At 39.2% G+C, this 22220-nt stretch overlaps 1 protein-coding gene across 2 annotated transcripts in view; it reads right to left on the bottom strand.

The window, feature by feature from the left end:
* Positions 1-269: 269 nt before the first annotated feature.
* Positions 270-22220, bottom strand: part of spata20 (spermatogenesis associated 20) — a 110844-nt gene continuing 88893 nt past the window's right edge. For both annotated transcript variants that reach the window (XM_079260457.1, XM_079260458.1), the window contains exon 17: positions 270-504. The gene's annotated coding sequence lies outside the window, so the exon portion shown is untranslated. The remainder of the gene's footprint in view (positions 505-22220) is intronic.

The following is a 22220-nucleotide window of genomic DNA, read 5'->3' as shown; positions in this document are numbered from 1 at the left end:
CTGACAAAGTTTCTGGTCTGCCCTCCTCCAACCAAGTGACAGGTGACATAGACGTGCACACGGAGGATTGTGACATGACAAGAAAGTTGAAAAATGTTGAACTTTTGTTGCTGTCACAAGGGTTTCATTGACTGTTAAAGAAAAATATGTTTTTTTTCAGGATCAACTTTATGATCTTACATCAAATGATATTCACCGGGACGTTTCCTTGTTTTTTAAAAATAGGATGAATCCAGGGTTATTTTTAAAAATAATTTTATTAAGTAGCGTTAACAGCAAGATATGTCGAGAAAAATCTCCATACTCGTCATTCTTAATGCTTTATCTGTGACATACTGCTGAGAAAATTCCAAAATTCCCTCCAATATCATAACCAGTCAAATTTCTTGTTGGCAAGCAATCCGACAATGTGATGCGCCATGCTGCTGCTGGAGTTTGTTGGGTTTCACCTGGGAAGCGAGGAGTTTCGCCTGTCACTCATTCGTCGCTCCCCGTGTGTTGAGCCTATTAGGTTTAAGCAAAGGAGGAAAATCAGAAAAAACTGCAGAAAATCTAAACAAACCCTACAAAACTCAAAAATGAACATTTTGTCATAGTCTAAGAATAACCAGAATCCTCAGACCAGATTACCATGGATCATGTTGTGTACACGTGTGTGTTACTGTGTGTGGGATTCCACTCCATTCATGTCATTACACCCTTATTAATCCTGTCTTTGCGGTGCTGGAAAGTGACCATTATCGAGAAGAGACAATTACTTCCTGAATTGTAACTGTCTAAGGGTCCATCTGACAAATATTTTGTGTACATTTTTGTTAGTCTGAGATCTTGAATTTTAAAAATGTAATAAGATGGTCTAAAAGGATTGAAACACATTTTACTGTCTAAACCAGAGGAGACCAACTCTTTGTGAGCTATCATCCTGCAGGTTTTCCGTGGTACACCACATTTCATACGAATGAAAAGGTTCTCTAATAACTTCTTGTCATCATTTGGGTCAGCGGAAACACTAAAACCTGATGATGGTAGCTCACGACCACTGGAGTTGATTATCTCTGGTCTAAAGTCTTATGCTGTAACAGTTTATCAAATGCATTGAATTACTTTACTCTATGCTAAGTGTAAAAGGTCACATTACCAGTTTTTTTTAAATTCGTGTCTTATCTAGCATTTAAGCAAGCAGAATGATGGTCTGGATGCTGTGTTCTGCTGAGCAAATTTACTTTGCCAACAGGAGCATTACTAGTATGATGATCCCCTTTATTTTCTGAATTCTTATTTTATATCTTTGTATTACAATTAAACAAAATAAATAGAGTTTCTACTGCTGAACCAGACCGGAGAAGATAGGTGAGACAGAAAGACAAATGGAAATAAAAAGAGAACACCTCATAGAAAGAGAGGAAAAGAGAGAGATAGATAGAAAGAAAGAAAGAAAAAAACAGACATTTGCATAAACATACGCATATACACCCATACGCATTCACCTATGTAAATGGATGTACCTACACATTCACACACATATACACAAACAGGCCAATCTTAGATTCTTATTCCCCCTGCGGAGGACTAAGCGATCAACTGTCAGGAGCATCAGAAACTTTCAGGTTAAATATTAAAGAGAGACAAAGAAAACAAGCTGCTGTTAGTGACTAAACCTGCAGACGACTCAGTGACTGTGTCACATGCAGAACATACAGAGTGGAACGTGTTCAGAGAAGACTGATCATGCCAATGTGACCCCGCCCACACAAAGGCAAGAGGCAGGCCAGGAGGACCCAGAGACTCAGGTAGCCAGCAGCCACCCCCAAGCACAGGGTCCAACCACCCCACTCTGGAGCCAGCCATGGACCCACCCAGGAGGCATCAGAGGGGAACCCCAGCCGGAGTCCCCCGCAGTCAGGAGGAACAGGCCCCAGCGGGCCCAGACCAGCAAAAATCAACCCCGCCGGTGCTGGCTACCCAAGGCGGACAGACCGCGGGCCCCAGGGCCTCAAGAGCCTCAAGGCAACCCACCATCCACGTGTGCAGAGGGCCCAGCCCACGCCAATGGAGAACCAGGATCCCCGGACCACTGCTGAGTGGCAGTCAGGCCACCCCCCCCCCCCCATTCTCCATTCATACACTACCCCCTATACGTGCCCACACCTCCCACCCCGTCCCTCCACCTCTACACCCCACTTGCATACTCCCCCTTTATTCATACACACCCCATTGCACACTCCCCAACCCCACCTCAACTCTACACATACACCCCTCCCCCCTATTAAACATTACCAGTTTAACTAATGCCATTACCTGTGACATGGTGGGTGGATTCAGTGTGAATGCATAGGAAGGTCATGTGTCTCATTCAGCACAATCCTGCATGTAGTCCGAAAAGGGCAAGTGCTACTCATCCATTATTGTTTCACTGTTACGAAATATGCATCTTTGACAAGTTGACACCAGTGAGATTTCTTTCATCCATCCTTATTCCTGTGATGCTAATGTAAAAATAAAATTGAAAATGCATTGTGTCAACATACAAAAGGCATCTGTAGTTTTCCCCGAGTCACCTGACAACAGGTGAAACATCAGTACAACAAGTGACCATTACTTCTTCGGACCTGTGCAACTACATAGATCATGCACTCATCCAGTGTCCTTCCATCATTCCAGTTCGTAGATTTAAATCCTCTTATCCTCAAAACAAAACACGCCAGTAAGCTCATAGACGTGTTGAATCTGGCTCATGAGGGTAAGTACAACCTTTCTGCCACTCCTGCAATTTGCATGTGACTGAGATTACATTCAGTTTGGAGAATCAGTGTCACAATAATCAGAATAATTTATTTCAACTCCCAAAGGTACAAGACATGTAGTGTTTGTATGTTAGCTTGGCCTCTGTAGTTAGCATGTACAATAATAAAACCATCAATGAAATTTTATGTCCCTGTGTGCAGACTCCTCACTACAGATATGAATACATGCAAAGAGTATTATGGGAAAACAGCATGTTCCATGGTCTGATTTGTAATGAGAAATCTATGACTCCACGCTACCAATGGCGATGTCAACAAACCAATGTGAAAAGAACAAAAACAGTTCCATTTAACTGACAGCATGTTGAAATATGTCAAGCTGTTTCCGTTTAATCAGTGAAATCAGCTGAAGTTTAAAGTGATGTCTGCGGTCCCTGTGAAATCCAGGAAGTTGTTATTTGCTTATGCTGTTTGACTCAGTGGTATTCACTCTGAAGCCAAGCAGCCCACTCCTGTTCTAAGAGCCAGCAGGCTTGCCCTCATTTAGCGCACACACATTTTCATACTGGACATTTAAACCTATGAAAACCCACTCTTGGATCATATATATTTAACTTTTACATTGCTTTGCTATGTTTAAACTGAATAGTCAAAGTTATATATCAGTAAACAAATTGTCAGAGTATTTAATAGTGAAGAAGTCAGCTAATCTGTCATAACAGGTCTACGTGGGTGTGCTTTCAACAGATTTGACTCAAAGTGCTGGCAGTACAAGAAGAGGAAATTCTGTCAGCACATTTTGATTTAACTGTATATATCTTCTGATTAGTTCATAGAAATAAATGACATAACATTTTTTCCAATGAACCCTTGCCCATGAGAGACCTGCAGAAATAAAAACAAAAGTTCAGAAAAAAGTAAAACTTTTGGGAAAGTTTGAAATGATCGAAATGATCCAAACTTCTAAAGGTCATCTCATGGCAGAATCACAAAGAGCACATTCAGTATGATACAACATTTTTTCGAGACTGATTAAAGTCGAATGCGGTTACAAAACGTCTGCCATTGTGTGATTTACACACAATCACCAGCATCTTTAAGTACACTTTGCTAGTCTCACATTGGGCCTTATTTTCTTTCAGAACTTCTTCAGTTCTTAATGTCATAAGGTGTGTTTCCATTACACCTAAAAATGCACAAAAACTAAATATTGTAATTAAAAAAATGCAAATGGGAACACCTACATTTGGAAAAAAACTCAAATATCACTAAAAGGTTTTAAGCTCTCATGAGGTGGTTCTTCAGACATTTCAAAATAGAAATATATTACAAAAGTGTAATAGGAACACTTTTTTCACATGTACGTATCCCCAGACATGACGTAGGGGTCATGTGAGCAGTTCATTCCCAGTTAAGATGGCACGATGTAGAACAAACAAAAGCGAAATTCAGAGTTTTAGAAAAGAAAATCCGGGAGAAAAGCTTAAAAAATTAGTAGCAAATTCTTCACAGCAAATGGAAAACACCAAAGTATCTCAACGTGGATACCTTGCATTAGCCACATTTTTTGCAAAATCTCATTCCTCTCATGGGATTTTACAAGACTTGAGGCTAATGCACAAAAAACTGTTCAATGGAAACACCAGCAAATCGCAATTGTTGTTTGTAGAAAATTACAAATATAGCTTTTATTTTGCAAAATAAAATGGAAAGGCAGCTATAGATTCAACCAGGTGTTGGAAACCTTCCTCAGAGATTTTGTTCCCTATTGACATGTAAGCACAAAGTGGGCGAGTCCAGTCCTCGATGTCCGCAGTCCTGCAAGTGTTGGGTGTTTCTTGTTGCAACGCATCTGACTCAAATCAGTAAGTAATTAGAAAATTTGTCCCTAGTTTGATGTCAAGCTCTGCAAATTAAATCTGAAGTGTGTCAGCTGTGTTGGAGCAGGGAAACTCCTAATATTTGCAGGACTGTTGCTATTGAGGACAGGAGTTGGCCACTCCTGTTTTAGCATCACACAGTTGCTGAACATTTGTCGGCTGGACATCCATGATGACAATCTCCCACAGGGTTGGACTGGTAGTTGGGCTGGGAGTCATATACTCACTCAGGCCAATCCAATTCATATTCTGCATGCATACGCTCACATTCTCTAAGTATATGTGCACATACACATGGACTATGCAATTGCAAAAGCTCATTATTTTGGACCAACGTCCACATAAAAGTACAAAACACCGTCCTGGTGTTTTAGTCTTTCATGCCCTCATCAAAAGCTTTAACAGGAACTCCGGTATTAGTGATAGTTTTCTGTTCCAATTAACATGACATTAACATTTTACAGCATTACATATAATACACCAACACCAAAAGTGTTCAACAGCAATTTACCTGATGTGATTTATGTAATATTAGAATTTAACCTTAGTTAATAATGTTCCTTACTGGAACAGGACACAGGACCTGTGTACAGACCATGTAGCCATATTATCACAATATCTACCTCTCAGTTAAAGACAGCACAACATATTTGATACTGTATGCACCAGGAAATCCCATTCAAGACCTATGATATCCAAGGTTTGAATGACCAGCAGCATTGTGTGTTAGCAACTGGTGACCACCCTTTGATGTTCAGATATGTTTCTTATCACCACCAGTCTCACCTGTCTTTATTTTGAGGCATCTCATGCAATTATTACCCAGTCTGTTTCTGGATGCCAGTGGGGTTTGTGCCACCTCTTTCCTCATCCTCTAGGCTTTGCTTTAATGTATTCAGCTGATTAGGCTAATGAGCGTTCAGTATAAGCATATTAGTGACCACTATCAATAATAGCTAACAGCTAAAACTGCAACCTTTCTGGTTCTTAAATCTGCTTAGTGAGCAATAATGATAAAAGATGTTCTGTGTCACATACGATGTTATTGGGTATTGAAAACGCTATTTGAGTCCACAGTTAGTTTTTTGTGAAAACAGTACATAAGGTATCCAGTGTCAGAAATGAAGCCACTTAAAGTTTGAATCTAAAATGTGTGCCATGTTAGCTCCAATCACTGTGCTTTCAAATATCAACTTCTCTCATGAAATGTGAGGTCAGTACATTTCTTACAAGTTCGATTAGTTTTACTTACTCTGTCATTTGCTTTGATCAGTGTATAAATGTTCCTCATTTTATTTCCAGACTCTGCAGTAACTTATTTTGAGCTGATGCTTCTAGTACTTTTCTCCAGCTTCACTCTCTTCAAGTTTGTTTATTTCTGATTATAGTAACACTAGAATGGCAATAACAAAAAGCGAAGCTGCAAAACAACAGTTCCCAACACAGTAGGCAATGTCAAAGTAGCTTCAGTCATCAGCACGGTGCTCCTAACACTATTTAGTACTGAACATCAAGCAAGCCAAAAAACTGTACACCAATGGAGCCTTTAAATTCCTAACAGCTCACAGAGTAGATATCTCTTGGTCTGTAAACACCACAACTGATGCATAAAAACTGAAAACCTCGGCAGTACCTGCACTATGTGAGAACATCAAAATAGCAGGAAATATTTCAGATGGTTTTAGAGCATTCGTCCAAAGAAAGCTGTCTCACAGCGGTGAGTAAGCTGCTCAGCTGCAGACAAAAGAGCACTCACAAGAATTATAAACACTGCCTAAAAAGTCGCTGGATTTCATTTCTGAAACACACTGTCAGGACTCCTTACCTCATCTCAAGCCATAAACATCTCTGAAGACACCTCACATCCCGGACATCATCTGTTTGACTGGTTAGCCTCTGGCAACAACTTCAGGTCGCTCAAAACCCAAGCTGACTATGACCCCCTTGTTTATACAAAAATACCAGTAGGCCCTCCACAACTGGGGAGGGGGCTTTTCTGTGCACATTATTACAGAAAAGATGCCAATAATACTGTGTTTTTGATGATGTCAAGGCAATATGTAAGGACTTGCAAAGTCAATGGCTATTCAATCAGAGAAAAACTTTAAATGCACTAAAAAAGACTTTAAAATATAAAGTAGTGAAGACAAAGAACCCAAACCATCACTTCATGAAGATTACCACTATCTGACATTGAGGGGCCAGTGGCTGATACTGTCTGTTGGTTGATGGCAGTGTGTGGGCATCGGAGTGAACGCTGTTGATATGTGGCAGAGGAAACAGTGGATTTTGTTTCAAACACAACAGCATGGTAAATTTTGGAGGCGAGATGTCATTCTGGCACAGTTTTACATATCCATGTTGTTGTCCAGCTTAGGATGATGCAATAGATGCTCTTTATTTCAGTTCATGTTAATGGAAGCAGGAGGCTGTTTTACTGAGTGTAAAATAATGTTTAACACGGCAAGTCTTATTGCTCAGTTCTGATCCTTTTTTTTGTATAATTTTTGTAATTTTACTTGAATTTATCAGAGTAATGTTGTGCCCAGAAAATGAAAGTAGTTTGGTCAGTAAAACAAACAGATCACATAGACTGTGTCCTGCACCCTATAACAAATCAATGACAAATATCTGTCGAAATAGAAAATTAAAAGCCTTTGCAAGAGTTTGTATACAAGGTTTGCTATTCTGTTGGTGTATAAAGCGTGTGTTTTAGTTAGACTTCCAAATCTTGAACTAATGTCAACACATATGGTCCCACAGTGTTGAATGTAAGAACCAAATTACAGGATAAGAGGCAGATGGCCAAGAAAGTGGTTGTAATGTATGAACTGGAGTACGTATACAGATGAAACAGGGCAAAAGTGATTTTTATCTGTCAGGTAACTGAAGACACCAAAAGGTATTTATACATCAAGGAGAAGAACTAACTAAACGAGGAGCTGGTGAAGCAAATGAGCAGATGTTTGCAGACGAAAAGGAAGCAGGAAGTAAGACAGAATACACAAGGGGAGAATTTAACAGGAAACGAGACAGCTATTTCCTATTAGCACCTGCTAGCTTGTTCTTTGCCTGTGCCAGGGTGAAATTACCTGGTAACTTTATGCTAGGCGAAAGTAAAGCTGAGCTCACAATCTAATGCCTGTAGTTCCATACATCTTGTTTGGAACTCATTTACTATGTGCTTTAGGCTGTTTATAGGTCAAAGCTGTCTGGTACATCACACTATGCAAAGCTAAAGAAAACTAAGCTAACAAATTACTGCCTACAAATTCACACTACTATTAGTAGCTTTCTTAGTATGTGCTGTAGCCCATTTGCAGAACAAACTTCATTAGTAACTTTTTGCTAAGTTAAGCTGGGGTAAGCTAAGCTCACAAACTAATGCCTGTAGTTTCATATTTACTATTAACATCTCTTTTACTATGTGCTTTAGCTTGTTTATGGGGCAAAGTTGTCTTGTCTAGCACATCAAGGTAAGCTAACAAACTACTGTCTTCAACTTCCGTCATTCATTATCCTAACCGCTTAATTCTTTGGGCAAAAGGCAGGGTACAACCTGGACAGCTTGCCAGTCCATCGCCGGCCTTCAACTTCATATTTCCTATTAGCTATGTTAGCATGTACTTTATGCTAAGCTAAACTCACAAACTATTGTGTCTAGTTTAATACATCCTGTTCAGTTGTATTGAGCAGTTTTAATCTTTACCCTCCACTCCACTAATAGAGCTGAATTACTCCATTAGGTACATGTTACTGGTGATACAAAATGCATGTGAACTGTGGTTACACACACTTTGCACAAATCAGCAGGTCAGGACAGGATAAGGCTTCCAACAAAGGAGAAGAAGTGATTGATTCTGGTTTCACATTTCTATTTACTCGTTGAATGATAAATATAATAAAATGAGTGTGTCAGTTTATTTTAGCCTACAAACAATACAGTAACACCATGCACTCTGGGTGACTCATGTGGTGTGCCCATGCGTGTGCGTGGGCGGGTTATAGGAGCATGAAGCGGGTCGACAGTAATATCAGTCATTTATAAACAAAAATCACTTCTAATTGAAAAATGCTAAACACAAGACTCCAGACTATACAAAGCTGCAACTGAAGCTTTTCCATTCCTGCCTGCCCACCTCAAAATCACACATGATATCAGTGATACTGATTCTCTAGTTGGTAACCTTGGTTACAGAGCAGTGCAGCACAGAGGAACATTTTGCAGCACTTCATAAATTATGTGGCTGTAATGACATGGAGGCAAAAAAGCAAGGGGATGAGACTGAAGGGTGAGAGGGAGATGAAAAATTCAGATAAGTAAATTAAGGGGAGAAAGAAAGGGAATAGAGAGGTGCCGACTTAGGAGATGTCGTATGGGAGATGATGAGGAGATGAATGAGAAGATATGCCAGGAGAATGAAGGGACAGAATGCAGAAAATGTAGAAAAATTATCAAGAAAAGTCTCCAGGATGAGATGTAAAGGATATAGAAGCAGACAGATGTAGAACCATTGAACTGAACAAGCTCAAGACCAAACAAAACAATTGAGCAAGACATACTTTGGGAAAACTGTAATGTGATGTCATAACTAATACATAAGTGCTGAGACATAAATTCCACACCTGCTTTTGCTTTCTCTTTGATTCCCGACCTTTCCCACTGTCTGAGCCAAATTGCAAACTCCAGCCCACTTTTCTTTCCTTTTTGTAACAAATGCAAGTTGCCAACACAAAGTTGGTATTTCAACATGACAAAACAGAGACAGAAGTAAAGACAAAAGTTGAGAGGAACGAGATGGAGACAGAAGAGGCCCTCAGCGCTTCCCTCTCTGCCTTTCATGTCTCTCCCCTTTGAGCGTTCTCCAGTTCTGTCAGCGTTGACTCCCATAGAGCTCTGAGCTCCCTCCGGGGGTCTTTTGGAGACAACCCAGGACGAGCTGTTGTCCCTGAGGTGAGACAGGACTGTGGGGGGCCCTACCCTGGAACTTGGGCTCCTAATAGCTGTAGGTGCAAATACTGAGACAGCCCCATGATGCTAGAGTGGGGAAAAAATTACACTAAAATTATCAGAAGGTAAATAATAGATTGGGAGAAGTGAATTTGCGATGTGTGTATCCAATCTGTGCGGAATTACAAAGCCTGTTTTGTGGATATATGAAAATGAATGTTGCATCTGTACAAACAGATACTGGGTCGTGTTCTTTGTCACTGTAAATATTAGCACATACACGAATTAAACAATATCGTCCTAGAGATTATGTGAATGTAAAAATAAAGACTTCTTTCGGTTACACAGCATGAATAATTTAGCTTCAAACAGCTCCATTATGTTTGTGCTTTTTACAGTACATGTGCCACATGCAACTGCTTCTGACATGCACACACACACACACACACACACACACACACACACACACACACACACACGCACACACACACACGCACACACATTGCTGCACAAACTACCCACTTTTGTTTTAGCTATACTTTGCCATCATGAATACCTATGACTAGGGATGTTTGTTTTAAAGAGCAGATTTGCATGGTTATGACCGATACCACACATATTCTATGTTTGCGTGGAGTGTTAATGATGGAAATCCACATAAATTATAATTGTAAGTACAACTGTTATGCAGAACATAACTTTAAATATTAACATCCTCCATGGTCTTCATGTACACTATTTATGGTGCAACCTGCAAAATCTGATATGTCAACAGGCCTACAGACTCTGTAGGCCAAAAGAGTTCATTCACAACATGCGCAGAAGGTTAGAAAGTAAATATGTTCTCAACATTAAAGTCAGGGGTCACATCCACTGCTCTGCTAGGTTGTACTTGGGCACTGGTGTGTTTTTTTTTCTTTTTGCTAAGTGCTACCACCCTAATATGCTCATTGATGGCTTGCCAGAAAGAATGATAAGCACTGACAGCACTACAGTTTTAGCTACACCATTCACTGAGTATGCACTAACTCATAAGGACAAAAGCATCATATCTAAATATCAACGCTGGTAATGCACATGTAAACTCTTTATATTGGAGGATTGCATAGTACAGCTCACATCATTCTTGTCCTGAGGCAGCTACTTTCTGTTTGGTATTGGATAGTCAGTGGTCACATGCCACACGTGACCATCTATGTGGCATAAAAGCCAGCTGTGGCAGCAATTGATCACTCCCACAGGGGCAATATATTGACATGGAGGCTAACCACAGATCCACAAATCAAAATGTTGAAGCAGTGTGTAAAAAACAAACAAAATACACCAATACCTCTTACAGAGGATTTAATTGAGTAAATAGCTGCTGCTGATGCAAAGCACATTATTAGAAGACCATCATCAACAGTGATCACCTCTACAAAAGCGAAAGTTTTGTCATATTGCTGCTCTGACAGACTTAAGTGTGTGTCAACATGGTGGCAGAGTGGTTAGCACTGCAGCCTTACAGCAAGAATGTTGCTGGTTTTAGTCTCAGCTGGGGGGAAGTTTGAATGAATGGTTGTCCTTCTGTAATGGACTGGTGACCAGTGATTAGGATAGACTCTGGCTTCACTATGACCCTTAATTGGACTAACCGGTTAAGAAAATGGATCGTTCAGAAAGTGAATGAAAAAAATTTGTCTAGTTAATAATGTAAGGAGTCAAGGCGGTCCAAGTGGCATTTAATTCCAAGTCAGCTGAAATGTGTAGTGGAAGGATGCAAAAGGAACTAGCATACACACAGATTCATACATATAAAAACAGTCTGGGCAGTCTCAGTTCTCAGGCCATTTTGGGGTCAGGGTCATGAAAGCTATTTTTACTCAACCTCATTCTTTACACCATCCAACCATGACCACATTTTTGTTTTTATTTCTACACTTTACTTCCAGTTCGATTGGTCAGGCTACACCTGCACTTCCATCATGACCGGAATAGCGCAAAACCTAAATATTACCCCCAAAAAAAGACGTGTCCATATATGTCATAAGTGTGGTGGAAAGAGTTTTTCCATTTACACATAACAAGATGTGATGTAGGGGTTGAGGCGAACAGTTAGATACAGAAGGACGGACAGAGGAGACGGAAATCTTTTTACAAATAATTGTAGCATGCCAATTAATTATTGACGATCCTCTCCCAAAATTCCCTTATTCATGTCCATTTTAATACTTACAGACTTAGTTTCTGAACTGTCACCAGCTGCTTTCATCTTCTGATGAGGAAAGCTGCAACAGTAGTACCAAAAATAGCAGCATGGTAGCATAGCGGTCAGCCTCAAAGCAAGAAGGTCTCTGGTTTGAGCCTTGGCTACGGGGAGATTTCAACAGTAGCTTTTCTCTGTGGAGTTTGCATGTTCTCCCTATGTATGTGTGGGTTCTCTCCAGGTAGTCTGGCTTCCTCCCACCCACAAGACATGTATGTTAGGTTAATTGCTATGGTTAATTGGTCACTTATCACGTGTAAGTTGCTTTGGATAAAAGCGTCTTTCGAATGACTGTAGAATAGAACAGAAGAAAAGCCGAAATAGGTGATGCTAAACGCAAACTGTATTGTATCTCCATCCTTCTCATAGTGGTGTCTCGTGGGATGAGATTTTACAAGAATTATGGAATATGAATTACCATTTATTGGAAACACCTCCAAATGGCATTTGTACTGTGTCTGAACTTTAGAAGTATTGTTTTTACTTTGGGAAAATCTGTAAGTGAAATGCTGCTACTCACACACTGAAGTTAGCATGGAGCCAATAGATGTGCTCTACGGCAAGAAATAGTGTTCATGGGACATATATAGTAATACCTCTGCCACAAATAACCAAAATGATTAGCTTCATAGCTGATGGATACTCATCATCTGCAATATCGTTAGAATAATGTGCTGTCTCATGCAAACGTGGCTGGCGTAAACCGATCATTACGTTTGTCTAGTTGACACTTTTACATCTCTCTCACCCAAACAAGCATTCAAACTTTTATCACTCAAGCTGTTTCCCAGCATCCTGTTTTATTTCTCTCATACTTTACTAGACTAATGAGGTGTCCTGACATTCTTTGTGTGTGTTTCTGACCTCAGAAATGATCCACAGCTGCTACCTGCCAATTCAGTCTGACAAGAGGTCCACTCAGCTGTCCATCAAATGTCCAGACACGTCTGCAGAGCCGAGCAGATGCGTGAATACACACAGCACAAACAGAGAAGTGCATCTGGATGGTGCAGGATGGACACAAATAGAGACAGTAACTACTGGTGCACACTGAGGTTGAGAACAAACAGCTTTTCCTGCCTTTTCCACCCCAGCCTCGAAAACGAGCCAGTTCCTCTTCATCATGAAAGAAAGGATGAAAGATGAAAGTTTTTTTACATCCCAAACATTACTGAAAAGCTTATTTATAACTTTCTTTGCAGTGGCTTGTTTGACCGGACACTTGGGTTTTCCATTTGGCGTGTCAGGAACAGCAGGTCGGCTTCATGCTGCCTGGTGAAAATTAAATAAGACCGGAGTCATTTCCTCGACTCAAATCACCAGCTGAAAGGGAGATCCATATTTTCATTTGCGTGATGGCTTGAAGGTGTGTTTTGAGTTATTTGAATGAGACAAACATGGAAGTTAGAAGACATTCAAGCATTCCTGAATTTTATATATAACGTGAAATCATGTGAAAACATCTAATAAACCAGTGATTAAAGGAAAACAGACTGCAGCTTACTTAAACTTATATGAAGTCTTTGAGATACTTTTTAAAGTTTTGGCTTATAGCAACTTTGGCTTTTTATTCATATCAACCTGATGCGCATCAGTTAATGCTGATAGTAAGTATGTTGAGAGCATTAACTGTGATAAATGTCTGCTCAGATAAACTTTCTGGCATCATCATAACTAATTTATATTCGAAGGATCTGTTTGCATAACGTATTAAGTCACTTTGAGGTTTGTGAGACCCATGTAAACCTACTATGTATGATGACAAGGCTTTAAACAGGCAGTTTTTGGCTGGTACACTAAACATTGCAGATTGTCAAATATGGCTCACATGCTGCAAACAAAAACTTACGCAAAAATAGGTGTACATGTTCACACACACACATGATCTAGGAAAAGCAACTGATACCAGTGTGCAAAAAGCTTAAACTTACAAAAAAAAAAAAAAAAAAAAAAAAATCTTGACAAATATGGCTGATAAACAACTTATATGACAGAATATAACTACAAGATAAAAACCATATGAGTATCTACAATTTCTGAGAGATTTTGACATTTTATGTTTAACACTAAATTAAAAACAGATTCAGCTCATTTTTTGTGTCAGTAGACAGAATCTTCCACAATGACAGTGATTTTATTAAAAACAAAAGCATGACATATTCAATGCCAGTCAGAAGTTTGGACACGCTTCATTTCCAATGTGTATGTGTATCTGAACTCTTGTCTAGTACTGTTACAGTAAATATACATTTATGTATAGTATTTAGACTTTGTGGTCCATGTCGTAACTGAAAACATTGGGCCTGTCTATGTAAGCTTCAGAGTCAGTGATGCATATGAAATTATAGCCACGAGATCAAGACAATTGTCTGTGGATCATTGTGATGCAACACAGATCTGGAAAATACTTTGTCATTCTTTATCATCCATGAAAGTTATTTGGAAACACCAGCAGACAAAAGAAAGCAGGTTTCTGATCTAAGATAATGAGAAAGGCATGCTTCTCAGACCACAAACAACTAAACCCTCTGATCTGATGAAAGCAGGACTGAAACATTTGACCACAAATCCCAACAGTGTGTGCTGCACAAACCAGGCACTGAAAATAACGTAATTATTACAATCCCTATGCCAACCGTTCCCTACAGTCAGGCATGGTGATAGCTGTATCATTTAGGTTATATAAGTAGAAGTGACACAACTTACCCCAAAGAGTTTTTTAAGAGTTTTGTTCTTAATGAGTTATTAAAACACTGAGTTTTATTTAGCATCCACCATTTCCAAATAAACTGCAGTTAATTGTGTCACTTTAAAATTTGGGAAGCTGCAAAGTTCAGCGCAACATCCATCCGTCCCTCCATTTTCTTAACCGCTTAATCCAATTAAGGGCAAGAGGCCAGTACACCCTGGACAGGTCACCAGTCCATCACCGGACCAATACAGAAAGACAAACACCATTCACATTCACACTCACGCCTTGGGACATTTAGAGTAACCAGTTTCTCAGAATATGTGTAGCCTGTATTATGTTTGAATGTTACAGAGAAGATGCTAGTTTTTTTGTTTAACTTTAGCTGTTTCCAAATACATATTCATTCATAATTCCCTTCTTAAACGACATTAACCTTCCTGAGAACGCTGAATATTCCATTTATTTTCATTCCTACAAAAAATATCAATTACCAGTCATAATGAAAGCATGATGCCAGATCGGTTTTATCAATTAGCTAACATTAGCACATTAACAAGTTAAAAGACCCATGTGATTGTTGCACCTGCTAAATATTAGCATGGGAGAAGTGTTACTGGCAGCATGTTAGCATGTTGACCAGTATTTATTTGTATGTTAAACTTGTAATGAAATCTAATGTGACAGAGGTTGTAATGTGACTAGATAGTGTTGCAAAAAGTTATTAAACTGCCCATTTCTTGGAGACAGCGAAAGTCATGATGTGTTATATATGGGTTGGAATGGCCACTGTGACAAATGATCTCCCATTACTGTCATTTGACAAACACTGTGGTCTGTTTGGATTTAGTTTAACTGAAAACTGTCAAGTGGCAAAATCTAAACTGTTAACAATCATGGACATAACAAAAGTTTGTGCTCCCTAAAATCAACTGTACAGTTCATTAAAATCTATGCAGGGAGTTAGAAGGAATCAGAGAGAGTAGACATGTTAAATACTTCTAAAAAATGTAATTTGTTAAAAAAGAAATACATGTATATTTCAGCACAAGGATGAAAATCAGAGCAGCATGTATCCCACTATGTATTTGAGCCCAATGAGTTGCAAATCAACTTGTTTTATGGGTTGATAATCAAGAAAGAAACTTCTACGTTGACTATTTTGATGAATCATTTAGTCAGGGACAGGGATCACAGAAAGAAGGTAGTTTTAAAAGTGTGTGGCCTGGCCCATTGTAGGTTGGGCTGCTGATCTAAATTTTATGGACCATTCAGAACAATAAATACATAATGTTGGGGCAAAGAACACATCAGCCCACTGGGAAAATGTTTGGTGTCTTGATTGTCAGTAAACCCCAAAATAAAGACAGAATTTTTTTTTCACACTGAATGTTTTTCAGTTAAAGGCACTAGTTCAGCAAACATGTCAGGAAACTTGGTAAAACAAGGGAATATTGCCATTCTGAACATACAGGGCTAGACAGTAGTTTTGTTTTCAGGACTTCCTTTGAATGACAGCTAATCTCTATACTTAGTTCATCTCATTTTTCAGCTTTGTCACTCATTTACACTTGGTTAGGAGTATGCTGTGTCAGTTTTAAGATGAAGGATTAAGGCAAAGCATCATTTTATGCCATAAAGAGTTTTCAAAGTTGGAAACATTTCACATTATAATGTCTAGTGAATAACTTCCTCTGAAATGCTTTTCTTGCACATGACTATGATGTTTTTAGCAACATTGACTGAGAACTTTTTGTTCTCAATGTTGGTTAGAACATCTATTGCTTAACATAAAGTATATTTAATGCTTAAATAACAAAATAATTTAATTGTTTAGTCTTAGTCCATTAGTAAAACCCCAAACATTAACTCAGAAAGTTTATAACTTACCTTGAGTTGATGCAAATAGGCCTTGTGAGTCAGGAGAATACACCCTGCCTTCCACATGAACTCCTTATACAATTTAAATTTAATATTGTTGAACCAGATTCGCAGAAATACAGATTCTGTCAGCATTAATGGTTGACACAGCCAACATATTACTCTCTTTGAAGGATAACTGGCAATACACAGCCACAGCTGTTCCATGTGTGTCCAAAACTGATGTTAAAGCGATGCCTTAAAGCATGAAAATCTGACACAAAGGGCATCATTTGACGTGCGAATGTCCAGGCTCATGACCACCGCCAAAAAACTATGCCAGTCTACTTCACAGAGGAGCTGAGATGCATATCTTATCACATGTATTTTTTTTATTATTATGAACTAGATTTTCCAAATAAAAACAAACATTAACACAAAAGAGTGACTTTGACTGGAGTCATACGCCACATTTTTTTCCACTCTCAAAAGAAACCAAAGTTCTGTCACAGAGTTCATGCAAGCATCTAAAGCTCATGTGGATTTTCTTTCATTTCTGCATCTCCATCTCAAGCAGTTTATTATGTAAATGAGGTCGTCTCATTCATCATGGGACTGTAATGAAACCGGCCAGGCTAGAATGTCATCTGGCCACAGATCAGAGGGAATGAGGGGAGCGGTACCAGGGGGAACAGATGTGATATTGTAGGTGGAGGAATATTTCCATAAGCCACTGAAAACGCAGTCTTGTAACACACACACACTCACACATGCATGCATAGGACCAATGCCATCATCTATAAAGACTGATTTGAAGTAATCCTGGATGCATGTGTGACATTGTTTCCAATCTGATGGCTGCAACCTGCTTCTGAGTAAGTCTTCGAAAGGGTCTCCTCTGTCAGAAGAGTCACGCTTCATTAACCTGAGAGAGAGTGTGACAAGAATGTGTACGAGTTTGTGTGCATGTGTCTATCCACAGTTTGTCTGGCCTTCGGCTTTATTTTAAATGGTCTGGAGAGAGTTACAGCCACAATAGCGAGAAGCCACGCAAGTGTTCGCTCTCTGCTCCAATGTATCCACAAGAAAAATGATCTGCAGCTTTTATCCATGTTCTCTGTGGTCAGAGTGCTGTTTGGAGTTTAGACGTCTCATCAAAAAGGAATTCCACTTCTATTTTATCAATCTTATTTCAAGGAGGCCAGGAGCCTGTGAAGTAGCTTGCAGATGTAACATACCAGCTGTGGTTTGAGTCTTGATTTGGTCATTAAATACAGCAGATATTATGTAATGGGTTCCGAGTGACATTTAGAGTTTGTGTAACTTGGTATAGCAGTGGAAAATCCCACTCCTCCAGAGGAATTTAAAGGATACTTATGCTTCATTTTCACCTCAAATGTTTTGGTCTTTTTCTTTCTCTAATATTTACATCAAGAAGAAGATGAATATTTGACATGTTCCTCATTAGGTCCTCACTGAAAAGCACATGCATAGACAAGCATCTATAACACTGGTTTGTGCTGAAAACGCTGCTTTATGGCTCAGCTTAGTTGTGCTTTCTATATATTTGATTTCTTCAGTGCAAATTTAACTATCAACAACATTTTATGATATAGTATTAATAAAAGTAGTTTTCTTTTCCATCATGGGCTTGACGCTTGGGGGTGACATTGCTTATTTTGCCATTAATTTGTTTGGAAGTTGTGCAGTAAGGTGAAAATCGCTGCCCTCCTCCAGCCAAGCAACATGTGACGTTTGTGCATGTGAAATTTTGCCCTCATTTATGTAAACGTGCACACTGGGGCTTGTGACACGACACAAGAAAGATGAAAAATGTTCAACTTTGTCACCATCGTGTGACACTTGAACCAATCAGTGAGGGTTTTCATTCTGTCAGCATTAACTGTTGGCACAGCCAACATATTACTTGTTTTGAAGGATAAGTTGCAGTACACAACCAAAGCTGTTCCATGTTTTCCAAAACTGATTTTATAGTGATACCTAGATCATGAAAAACAGACATGAAGGGCTCCTATGAAGTGAGAATGTGATGGCTCATGATCACCACCAGAAAATTATGCCAGTCTACTTCACAGAGGAATCAGAATACATACTTTATCACAAATATTCATTGATAACGAACTACATTCTGCTACAAAAAAAAAATATTAACACAACCAATAAGTGAGGTTTCTTTGTCTGTTCAAGTAAAACACGATTTTTTTCTGGATTGATCTTGAGATCTGAAATAAAATTATAATATTCACCAGGATGTTTCCTTGTTTTTAAAATAGGATGTACCCAGGGTTGTTTTTTTTCTTTTGTAAAGTAGAGTTAACGGCAAGATTGGGAGATTTCTTAATGCTTTATCTGTTAATAACCAATCAGATCTCTTTGAGATATGATGTGCAACAAATAGCTGTCGCTGCTATTTGTTGCATCCCGTGTAATTGGTGTCACCTGGGTGGCGAGGAATTTTGCCTGTTATTATCATTTGTTGCTCCCCGTGTGTCAAGCCTATTATACTGTAGGTGATTCTTTCAAGAGCCGCTTCTTTGCTGAGCTAAGCATTCTTCAAAGTGACGGTACATCTTTTCACTTTTTCACTGTCAACTGCTTGCCAGTTTGGAGATGCTGATCCTCATCTTGCTGCTTCACACTTGGCTGCAAATCATTCGAGCTAGACCTGGAGATTATGAACCACATCATTTGCAAAGTTTGCCAGAGACCTAATCCTGAAGCCTCCAAACCAGAAACTCTCAACAACTTCACTGCACCTAGAAATTCTTTACATGAAAGTTATGAACAGAAATAGTGACAAAGGACCGCCTTGATTGAGTCCAACCCTTACTGGAAACAAATTTGAATTACTGCCAGCAATGTGGACCAAGCTCTCACATCAGTTGTAGAGGGACTGAACCGGAAGGGGGTCCATAGTCCCGGAGCACTACCCACAGAAGTCTTCGGGGGACAAGGTTGAATGCCCTTTCCAGATTCACAAAACACATGTAGACTGGTTGGGCGAACTTCCATTCTCGCTACAGGATCATGGAGAGGACATGGAGTTGGTCCATTGTGAGCAATGAGGTAAAACAAAAAACACACTGCTTCTTCTCTATAGGTTTGAGTCTGTTCAGGAGTCTCTGCCAGGACTCCTGAACAGACTTCACCAGGAAGGTTGAGGAGTGTGATCCCCTTGTAGCTGGAGCACACTGTTCAGACCCCTTCTTGAAAAGGGGGACCACCAACCCAATCTGCCAGTCCAGAGGCACTGTCTCCGATGTCAACGCAATGCTGCAGAGGCCTGTGGGCCAGGACACAACATCCAGAGCCCCAAGAAACTCTGGGTGGATCTCATCCATCCCCAGCACCTTGCCATCGAGAAGCTTTTTAACTACCTTAGCGACTTCAGCCTTGGAGATAGGACAGCTCACCCCTCAGTCTCCCAGCTCTGCTTCCTCATTGGAAGACATGTTGATGGGAATGAAGAGGTCTTTATAGTGTCTCTGCCAACCCACAATGTCCAGAATAAGGTCAGCAGCCCCTCATTTTCATTGTACACAGCGTTGATGGAGCGCTGCATCCCCTCCTGAGTTGCCAAATGATGGTTTAGAATCTTCTTGAAGCCATCCTGAAGTCATTCTTCATGGCCTCACCAAACTTCTCCTATACCGAACTTCTTACCTCAGCAACACCAAAGCTGCATTCCACTTAGCTTGTTAATACCCATAGCTATCTCCCGAGTCCCAGGGGCCAACAAGGCCTGATCGGACTCCTCCTTCAGCTTGACAGCATCGCTCACTGCAGATGTCTACCAGTGCGTTCTGGGATTACAAAAGGCTTACCTTATTACAACCTCACGACTACAGCCCTCAGACTTAATATTTCCCGTTTCACTCGGGACATGGCAGCTCTGCTGGAGGTGAGCGCTCTGCTTGACAGGGGTTTCTGCTGGATGTTACCAACAGACCATCACAACATATTTGCCTGACCAGCATCCATTTAAGCCGACTCACTACCCGGTGTAGAAATTTTCAATGTTTTAAAGACATTTTACATGTAATTTTCTTGTTTTGTTTTGCCCCTGCTTACAGCAGATAACACACCCTCATTCAAACTTTTTTTTATATAAAACGTCACTAACAAAATCCTGTTGATGCTGCCAATCAAACCTAACATAACACATATGAGGCATTTTAGTGAATTTCTCCTGATGAGTTACAGTATGACAAATGGCATTTCACCCAGTTTAAGGCTTTCTTATTTTCGGTTATCAAATTCATTCAGATTTATTCAGATTTCACTCTACACGTTTTTAACCAATTACTTCTTTGTTCAGCACTTTGTTGCAGCTGATGTTGTGTTAAAGTACTTTATAAATGAAGTTAAGTTGAGTATACGTCATCTTATTACAGCTGTAGCCAGTATAGAAATGCAACCATAATTAAATCATCAATACACTTGTGTACCACTCCCAGAATAACAGAACTGTCGTCTTTGGGTCCATGTGCATAAATTCATGCAGTAGATCATGAAAGGCATCTAATTCAATCAGGAGTTATTTTTTAGCGGTGAATTTACACCACGGAATTTAGTCTTTTTTTTCAACATATCATAACAGTTTACCTTTAATCCTTTTCATATTTGCAATATATTCAACTATTCATCCAGAATTTTGTACATGCTTGAATCATCTGATGACATACTCAGCCACACTCTTCATGCAAGTAAACTAACTTATAATTTCTTTATTTCAGCTAAAACAAAAATGATGATTGTGATCATGTCTGCGGCTAACAGGTTATATATTTTATTTGTTAATTAGGGCATTCAACACTGGAAGTTTAATCAGCAGAGATGGCATGACATGGGATAAAAATAGGAAATCCAGTGTCAGCAGAGCACATTTAGAATCATTACTGACTGTAGCAAATCTTATGAGGATCAATGCAGCAGCTTCTGAGATGTTTCAGGTTGGGTAAAAGTAACTTCATGGGCAGCATGCTTTGACCGGTCATAAATGGAGCACTTCTAATTAGACTAATGAACTGAGAATATATTTGTTCAGATTTGTCTTCAGTACTATGAACGTGATTGCAGCCATGCTTCATTTCTTTGTCATAATTCTAAAACCAGACTTTCATGTAATTTTTTTCTCATCTTGAGCAACAGCTTCTCATGCTTTTCTGAAGGTCATTTAAAATTTATCTTTGGAAATTGCTCACATTTTCACTCATTTTTAATCAAGTCCTTGTACCTGATGATATTCCGAAAAAATGTATATTTGTGTGTGAGCAACTTCAAACTAACCCATGAATCATTTAAGTATGAAAATTGCTCCAAATAAGATATGAACCAGTGTTGTTTCTACACAAAAGAAAGACAACTTAGCAAAAAAAAAAAATTCTATGTTGTATTTATAAGCATTTTGTCACCAGCAGCCTATTAAATACCAAAGATAACACAGTTAAAGGCGTAAAATAGTATATTTGCACCAATGGTCCCATTTTCAAAGAGCTATTAGCCAAACAATTTGACTCATCTCACACACAGCATCTAGTATGTCCTTAAAAATGTTAACCAAAATGTACAAGTGAAAGACAAAGAAAGGGTGTGAGGCCTAAAAACTATCCACAGCAGATGAAGAAGATCTGAAAGTGATATTCTTAAAAGGGACAAATAAGTCTAAAATTATAGCTATCACCTTAAAAAATTGTATGTATTTAAAGTATGACAGTTCTATTATGATCAGACACTTCAACCATTTGATCGAGGTCTATGTATAAAGAAAATTAGAGAGGTCTTTATTTACGGTTATCATAAATGATTAAAAGAAAATTTCTTCCTTTTT

The sequence above is a fragment of the Telmatherina bonti genome (genome assembly GCF_933228915.1).
Source record: "Telmatherina bonti genome assembly, chromosome: 21".
NCBI lineage: Eukaryota > Metazoa > Chordata > Actinopteri > Atheriniformes > Telmatherinidae > Telmatherina > Telmatherina bonti.
Note: the sequence above shows the minus strand (reverse complement) of the source record. Positions and strands in the feature narration are given on the sequence as shown.